The following is a 7739-nucleotide window of genomic DNA, read 5'->3' on the forward strand; positions in this document are numbered from 1 at the left end:
TGATATATGTAGTATCTTGTGCCTGATGTTTGTCACATTCACTTAAGCAACTGGTTCATTGGCTAAAACAAGCAAAATGAGAGCTTTCATGTGTCTTTTAAAACCAAAATCATGGCTGCTTACTGGGTAATGGACCATCAATTGTCATGCTGATGTTCAAGATTCACTTTCAAGGAGACCAGAGAACTTGAGTAACTGAAATATAATCACTTAGTAATCTACTTTTACACAATTGTGGAAGAAAGAGTCTATTCTGTGTGAAATTATGGGTTCTACAAACTTCATGGAAACCAATAGAAAATGAATTTGAAGACCATTTTTTAAAAAAAATTTATAAGAGATGCCTAGTGTAGTACTTTGCGATGACAGGAGATCCGTCTCTCCTTCACCATTACTTAATGGACAAGTCAGCTAGTCTCTCTGGGACTCAATCACTTCATCTATAAAATATAGTTAATGATACCTTACCTGTTGTAGGGCAAGGAACTGAAGCAAATGTATTCTTGAGGTGCATTTTAAATCCATTAAGATGTTTATGTTCATGTTTAAATGTATACAGGTCCATATGTATACAATCTTCTGGAATAGTAGTAGGCCCAGGTTGTCTCCATTAGAAGGAAATTATCACTGAGTTCAATTCTTCTTCTAAAAACATTTGCTGACATTCCACTTTCAAAAGAATATTCATGTACTGAACTTTTTCAAGTAGCCAAGGACTGACATGACTGACATGACAAGAGGGATCGTCATTTTTTTTTTAAGATTTTATTTATTTATTCATGAAAGATACACACACGCAGAGGCAGAGACATAGGCAGAGGGAGATGCAGGCTCCCTGCGGAAAGCCTGATGCAGAACTGGATCCCAGGACCTCAGGATCATGACCTGGGCCAAAACCAGACACTCAACCACTGAGCCACCCAGGTGCCCCACAAGAGGGATCCTTAAGAAAACAGAAGTTGTGGAAGCTAATTAGGGTCCTCATCTGGCTCTGATGTAAATGAGCTGTGTAAATACGGAAGGTCATGTCCACTTTGTTCTCCAGTCTCCTCCAGCACTAAAATTCTATCACTCTATTTATCTGGGAATTTTTGAAACTCCTCTGTATTGGGACAGAATAGTTCAATCAACACTTTATACCATGTTCAGAATTATTTTATTAGTTTCTGGGGATTATAGCACAGTAAATACTCTCCAATAAGATTTTCAGTTAACAGAAACATCAAAGAGTATATAAAGTTAAAGCATTACATCACCAGAAAGAAGATAATTGTTGCTTATACACACTAACACCAGGAAACTTTCTTTTTACTAGATTCTGGAAGCCCTTTCTACATCAAACTCCTTCAGAGTATGACATACACAGTTTATATTCTAAATCACGTAATCATAATCTTCCACACAGCTTTCTAGCAAAGGATTAAAGTATTCTTTGGTTTCTCTACACGGCTTCAAAGAGCTTTATAGCAACTATGTGAACATTTGAAGGGCAGATCACATCTCTAGTATTTCATTGTACACTATTTCCAATTAAACAAATCATATTTCCATCTGTGTGTGTATGTTTGTTCAGAATATTCTTTTGTTCTACAGCCAGTTAGACAAAACTTTTCCATTAGGAATATTGTACTTCTTCCCCTTTATGCCTAATGGATTTATATAATTTAAAGACATATAATCAATTATATGCTAATACTACCTTATATTTCGTTACCAAATGATCTTGGCTACTACATCAAATGCTATGGCTTGGCATACACACAGACCTGCTCATTTCCTAACTTCAACTTTGTCAGCTTCCCCCAGACCCTCACCACAATCTAAGCTGCCTCCTTTCTAGGAGACAAATATAATCTCAATGTTTAGATGTGTTTAACTCAGCTTTCTTTATGTTTTCCAAAGCTGAATTGCAGAATCAAACTTATATTTACCTTCTTTGTCTCCTTCCTCTGTTCTCAATCTCCAATTCCATTAAAAAACACAAATGCAGGATCGTAATAAGAAACAACAATGTGGATTTCCAAAGTGCTTTTTGCATTTTTTTTTTAGCACAAAGGAAAATCACATTAACTTTAAAACTTTGAAATACCACAGTCAACCAAAGGCCTTCCAAATGCAAGACTAGGTAGTTATTTGCTACCTCAAAATATAAAGTGTAGCAATATAATGTTAGCTTCTAAGTAAGTCTACCACAATTTAGTCCTAGTCACTGAACGACAGGTTATCGTCAGCTATATGGCTATACAAAGAGCTCCTTGAGCTACGGAGCACATGTATATAAATGGGACTAGTGAACCAAAGAGCAATGAATGGTGTTTCTAGAGAGGTGAATTATTTCATTCCTAAACTGAATTATTTTTCTGCACTAACCACAAGGTACAATTAAACTTCTTTAATCTCGGTACACGGGAACCTTAGACAGAAATGGATTTCAGGTGTTGTTTCCTCTGCTGCCTCCCAGTGGCCTAGACCTGTATGTGCACCCATCTGTCGTAGTAGTGGTAGTAACAATATGTATGCAGTGTTACTATATGCCAGCTACTTTAAACTTTAAAATACTTTAAAATGTATCCCATTTACTTTACAAAAGACTGCTAAACAGAAGCATATATTGGGACATGACTTGCTGAAATGGCATGAAATAACACAGAGAAGGTGAAACAATTTTGTGTAGAGTTCTATACAGACAACATGTTTTCTCACTGACATTGTAACTGGTGAACCATGGGTCATAATTGGAATCCAGGCCTATTTTGCCCCAGTAAAATAGGTTCCCCCATTTTACTGATGAAGCAATTGAGATACAGAGAAGTCAAACAATCTGCCAAAGGACACAGACTTGTAATGACTGAGCCAAAATCCAGCCTCTGATTTAGGTAGCCCCCTGGGGGTGGTGCATCTCATCCTCTGAGGTTTATAACTGGCCCTTCAGATTGCTACCTTCCCTGGTCTCTGATCACGTGGTGACTTTGTGCTCTCCCGGGCTAGTCAAGAGTATTCCTCACAGGCAAATGCAACTGCTGGACTGGATCCACCCACCTGGAAGGTAAGGTGCTGCTGACACTGAAAGAGATCCCATTCTAGGAATGCAGTGATTGTGATTCAAAGAAATCAAGAAAAGACATGGTGGGAAGATATGTAGTAAGTTTAGTGTGACTAGAAAACAAATGATCACTTATTTTCCTGCATACTTTGGGTAAGATTTGCATTTGCGGACATCCTCAAGAGAACACATTCTTTGAGATAATCACTGGAAGCCAGTATTCTGGAGCAACATGATAGGTGGAACTTAATGAGCAATGTTATGACTAACATTACTTTAACAGCATTAGGATACTGCAGAAGCAAGAACTATATTGTTTCAACAGAAGTTACAAAGAGTCATGGCATTGTGAGTAGTAACAGCACTGCTACATTTTTTTTCATGATGGGAGATAGGAAGTTAGACAGGAACAATATATTTGATGATAAAGAGCATAATGAGATGGTGCATGGACACTACAGGGCCTTCATGCTCACTGATTAAACAATAAACAATGCGTTAAGTGTCTCTATTATTCTAAATCTTTTTTTTTTTTTTTTAAGATTTTGTTTTTATTCATGAGACACACACAGAAAGAGAGGCAGAGACACAGGCAGAGGGAGAAGCAGGCTCCATGTAGGGAGCCTGACATGGGACTTGATAGACCTGGGATCAGGCCTTGGGCTGAAGGCAGTGCTAAACTGCTGAGCCTGGGCTGCCCTTATTCTAAATCTTTATCAGCAAATCACTGTATCTTACTTGGCCCATGAATTTTTAAAATATATCTTTTAATAAAATTGCCTATATGGACAGGCAGCCCACAAAACATGTTTGCCCGGGAAACTATACACCCTTAGCAGAATCCTTGACTCAACTCACTATATTTTCTCACAAGAAGTAAAAAAATGATTTGACTTAAATGTTAATTTTTTGTTTTAACTCTCATTTTCCTTCTACATTTTAAATAATTTATATCATATTTTTTTCTTTTTTTTTAAAAGGATTTATTTATTCATGAGAGACAGAAAGAGAGAGGCAGAGACACAGGCAGAGGGAGAAGCGGGCTCCATGCAGGGAGCCCGATGCGGGACTTGATTCCGGGACTCCAGGATCAGGCCCTGGGCTGCAGGCGGCGCTAAACCGCTGAGCCACCTGGGCTGCCCCTATATCCTATTTCACTAGCCCTATCTTATTCTATATTTCTACTCCTTTGTTTTCTCTCCTCCTTCTCTACCCAGTCCCTTTCAAATCCAAAGCAAAGGGGTGTGTATGGGGAGCGCGGGAGAATAATATTAATAAATAATTCTAGGGGAACCCTGGGTGGTGCAGCGGTTTGGCGCCTGCCTTTGGCCCAGGGCGCGATCCTGGAGACCCGGGATTGAATCCCACGTCGGGCTCCCGGTGCATGGAGCCTGCTTCTCCCTCTGCCTATGTCTCTGCCTCTCTCTCTCTCTGTGTGACTACCATATATAAATAAAAAAAATTTAAAAAAAATAATAATTCTAGTACAATTTTAACACGCCATGAGAAAAATAAAATTAGGTAAAGAGTAGCATGTACTGAGAAGAGTAGTTGTAATTTTAAGTAGGGTAATCAGGGTAGCCTCATTGAGAAAGTGACATTTGAGGAGAGACTTGAAGGACATGAAGGAGTGAGCCATGTAGGTGTGGGAGGAAGAGCATGCCAAGCAGAGGGAAAGCAAGCGCAAAGACTTCAGAAGAGAACTTACATTGCATGTCTGAGGAACTCTAAGGAGGCTAGTGCGGCAGGAGCAGAGAATAGGTAGCAGGACAGTAGGAGACAAGGTTAGAGAGGTAACAAGATGTGCAGGTGAGGGTTGGGGAGCCAGATGGGCCTTTATCTGGGGAGAGTGTCAGTTATGAGTAGAGTGACATTATCTGATTTATACTGTAACAGGATCACTCTGACTCCTGTGTTGGGTCAGAGCAGATTGTATAATGAGGGTGGAAACAGGGGGGTCAGTTAGGCTAGAAGTGAAACAGAGATTCACTACCTTTCAAGGGGACACAAAATTAGAATTTCATGTGGCTATTTGTATTTGTGACTGGTAATGAGACCCTTGACTAAATGAAAACACTAGCCACATGAAGATAATTAAGATTAATCTTTAAATAGGGAATTTGAAATTCTGCGCATGAGAGTAGAATGCCTTGAAAACTCATAGGCACAGACAAGTAAAAATAAACACCAAAACAAGTTTTGAAGACTGATAATACTAGGAAATAGCAACTGGGAGTTTGTGTTACTTGCAAAGAAACTTAGATGAATACAAATAAGACAAGTATCTTAGAGACACTTTTCTTTAGTAATGAAGATGGAGAACAGTAAGAGAAAAAAAAGTGCTTCAGAAGATACTATATACATTCAAGATTATGAATAACACTAATATCCTACTTTTGAATCTCAATGTGCTATTATATACATGATTCCATGTTCTCTGAATGATCTTATACGCTTATAAATAGCTAAAGCTGGGCTTCTCACTTGTTTTCAAACCCTGTGACGGTTTCCCTACACAATCTGCCCATCTGCAGAGCTTCAAACACTCCTGTTCTCCAACGTCTTTAAAGATTAAAAACAAAACACTAAAAGAAAGCCAATTTGCCTCCTAACAACTCCCCCCCGCCCCACCTTGCAGGGAGTTACGGGTCTTCATGTATCTGTGAAGTGTCTCTGTCATCGTCAAATGAAATTAGAGATCAACCAAAAAATTAAGTGTGGTAAAGATTTGAGGGTGTTCTCTTGATTAGCACTGGACTCCCTCCCTCAGGGAGCTATTGGCAGGATTAAGAAACAAACAGGGGCAGTCCTGGTGGCGCAGTGGTTTAGCACCACCTTCAGCCCAGGCCTGGAGACCCGGGATCCAATACCAGGTCGGGCTCCCTGCATGAAGCCTGTTTCTCCCTCAGCCTGTGTCTCTGTCTCTCTCTCTGTCTCTGTGTCTCTCACGAATAAATTAAAATAAAATCTTAAAAAAAAAAAAAAAAAAAACAGAAACAAAGCCACCACAATAGCGTTCTAAAATATGAAGGCTTTATAGTGAATATATATGTAACAGGCTTTAAAAGGGTATTTTTACCAAAACTTCTGTTAATAGCAGAGCAAATAAAGGAGCACTTCATTTGCTGAATTAAAACTCGTTAACCAACACCGATCTTTTTTCTAATGTAAACTTTAAATTGGTTGTTTTGCTACATTGTATCTATTTTGATAGGTTGTTTTGACTATCAGGAGAAGTCTTAACATTTCACCTGACCTTTTCTTTGGCCCATTATTTAAAGGTGCTATGGACATCTGTGCCAAACTCCTTGTCTTCATTACCTGTCATTTAGGTCACTAGAATTTCATCTTTCCCGTTATTCTAGCCAGAAACCACCTCTGACCTCTCTTACCACCCACATCAAATCCTGACCCTGTGGGATCTGCAAATCCCGCCCAGTTGACCTGGCATCAGCCGCACTGGCTTCCAAAATACCAAGTGGGCTCTCACCTTTGCACTGACTGTTCTTCTGTCCAGCTCTTCCCCCCTCCCCCGGGGGCCCCCCAACAAACAAACGGTTACTTTCTGTAAACTCAGGGTATCCAGAAAAATGAGCACCTTACATTTGCAAAGTTACTTCATGGGCTTTATGATTCTCACCGTCCTCAGTAGAGTTCCCGATTTTTTCCCCAAAGTCTCAGAGAATGCCCCAAAGCAATCCTCAAGACGCAGAATCAGGACCAGGGCGTGTCCCCCCCCCCCATACCTTCGCTCTCACACATTCCCCTGCTGCAAGCTCATACTTCCCAGAAGATCAAGACGCCTGCTGCTGCTGCTGCTGCTTCCGTAGGACATCATCATCGTAACAACACAGAACGTCAGAGCTTTTATCTGTCGGGGAACTTCTTCGTGAAGCGTTACCCGCACTGCACAAGTGAAATCCGCTTCTGTATCAGAAAATGCAAAACACAGGGTGGAAAGCAAAAGAAAAAAAAAAAAAGAAAAAGAAAAAGAAGAAAGAAAGAAAGAAAGAAAGAGAAAGAAGAAAAAAAGAAAGAAAGAAAGAAAAAAAAAGAAAAGAAAGAAAGAAAAAAGCGTGACAAATCTTGTAATCTGCTGCGAGCGTCTTCCTACAACTCCGCACGTCCCTTCATCGCGAACATAAGCAGTCTGTTAACAGCTTTCCCCCTAAAAAAGTACCTGGTTCACTTAGCCCTGCCCTTCGGTTCTCTGAACATCTCGACGGCCGCGATGAACCTGGGAGACGACAGGCACATCTGGATGTTTTTTTTTTCCAGGATCACCTCCTCGATTTTATCCTCCCAGGTAACAATTCGGAACGTTTCCCAGAGTACTGAACGTTCTTTTTTTTTTTTTTTAACATTGCTTATTAAAACCGTTCCTGAAACCTACATCCCTTTCATCATTCCACGGAAATAAACCGCCTTTAGATCCACGTCCGGCCGCGCTCACCTGCCGACTGCAGCAGGGAAGCGCGGGGATCCGGAACCCCGACCTCCCGCCTTCAGGCGACTCCTCCCCCCGGGCTCACGGCCGCTGCAGGCCGACCGTTCCGGGCCCCCGACCGTTCCGGGCCAGCCGCCCCAGCAGAGCTTCCGCTCCTCCGCCGCCCGCAGCCTCCCCTGCTCGGCCTCTCGCCCTCCCCACTCCGCCCCCGCCCCCCGGGACACCGGGAGGCTCCGCACGCGTACGAAC

At 41.2% G+C, this 7739-nt stretch overlaps 1 protein-coding gene across 6 annotated transcripts in view; it reads right to left on the minus strand.

Annotated features, from left to right (window-relative positions):
• Positions 1 to 7739, minus strand: part of TRAPPC3L (trafficking protein particle complex 3 like) — a 65074-nt gene that overhangs the window by 57038 nt on the left and 297 nt on the right. Inside the window, exons 1-3 of one of the 6 annotated variants that reach the window (XM_038526626.1) lie at positions 7497 to 7682; positions 7224 to 7280; positions 6790 to 6970 (exon numbers count right to left, since the gene is read on the minus strand). The gene's annotated coding sequence lies outside the window, so the exon portion shown is untranslated. Of the gene's footprint in view, positions 1 to 6789; positions 6971 to 7223; positions 7683 to 7739 lie in introns of those variants that run through there. The other 5 variants (XM_038526625.1, XM_038526624.1, XM_038526630.1 and 2 more) reach the window with 5 other exon arrangements.

This window comes from Canis lupus, chromosome 1, assembly GCF_011100685.1.
Source record: "Canis lupus familiaris isolate Mischka breed German Shepherd chromosome 1, alternate assembly UU_Cfam_GSD_1.0, whole genome shotgun sequence".
In the NCBI taxonomy this organism is placed as follows: Eukaryota; Metazoa; Chordata; class Mammalia; order Carnivora; family Canidae; genus Canis; species Canis lupus.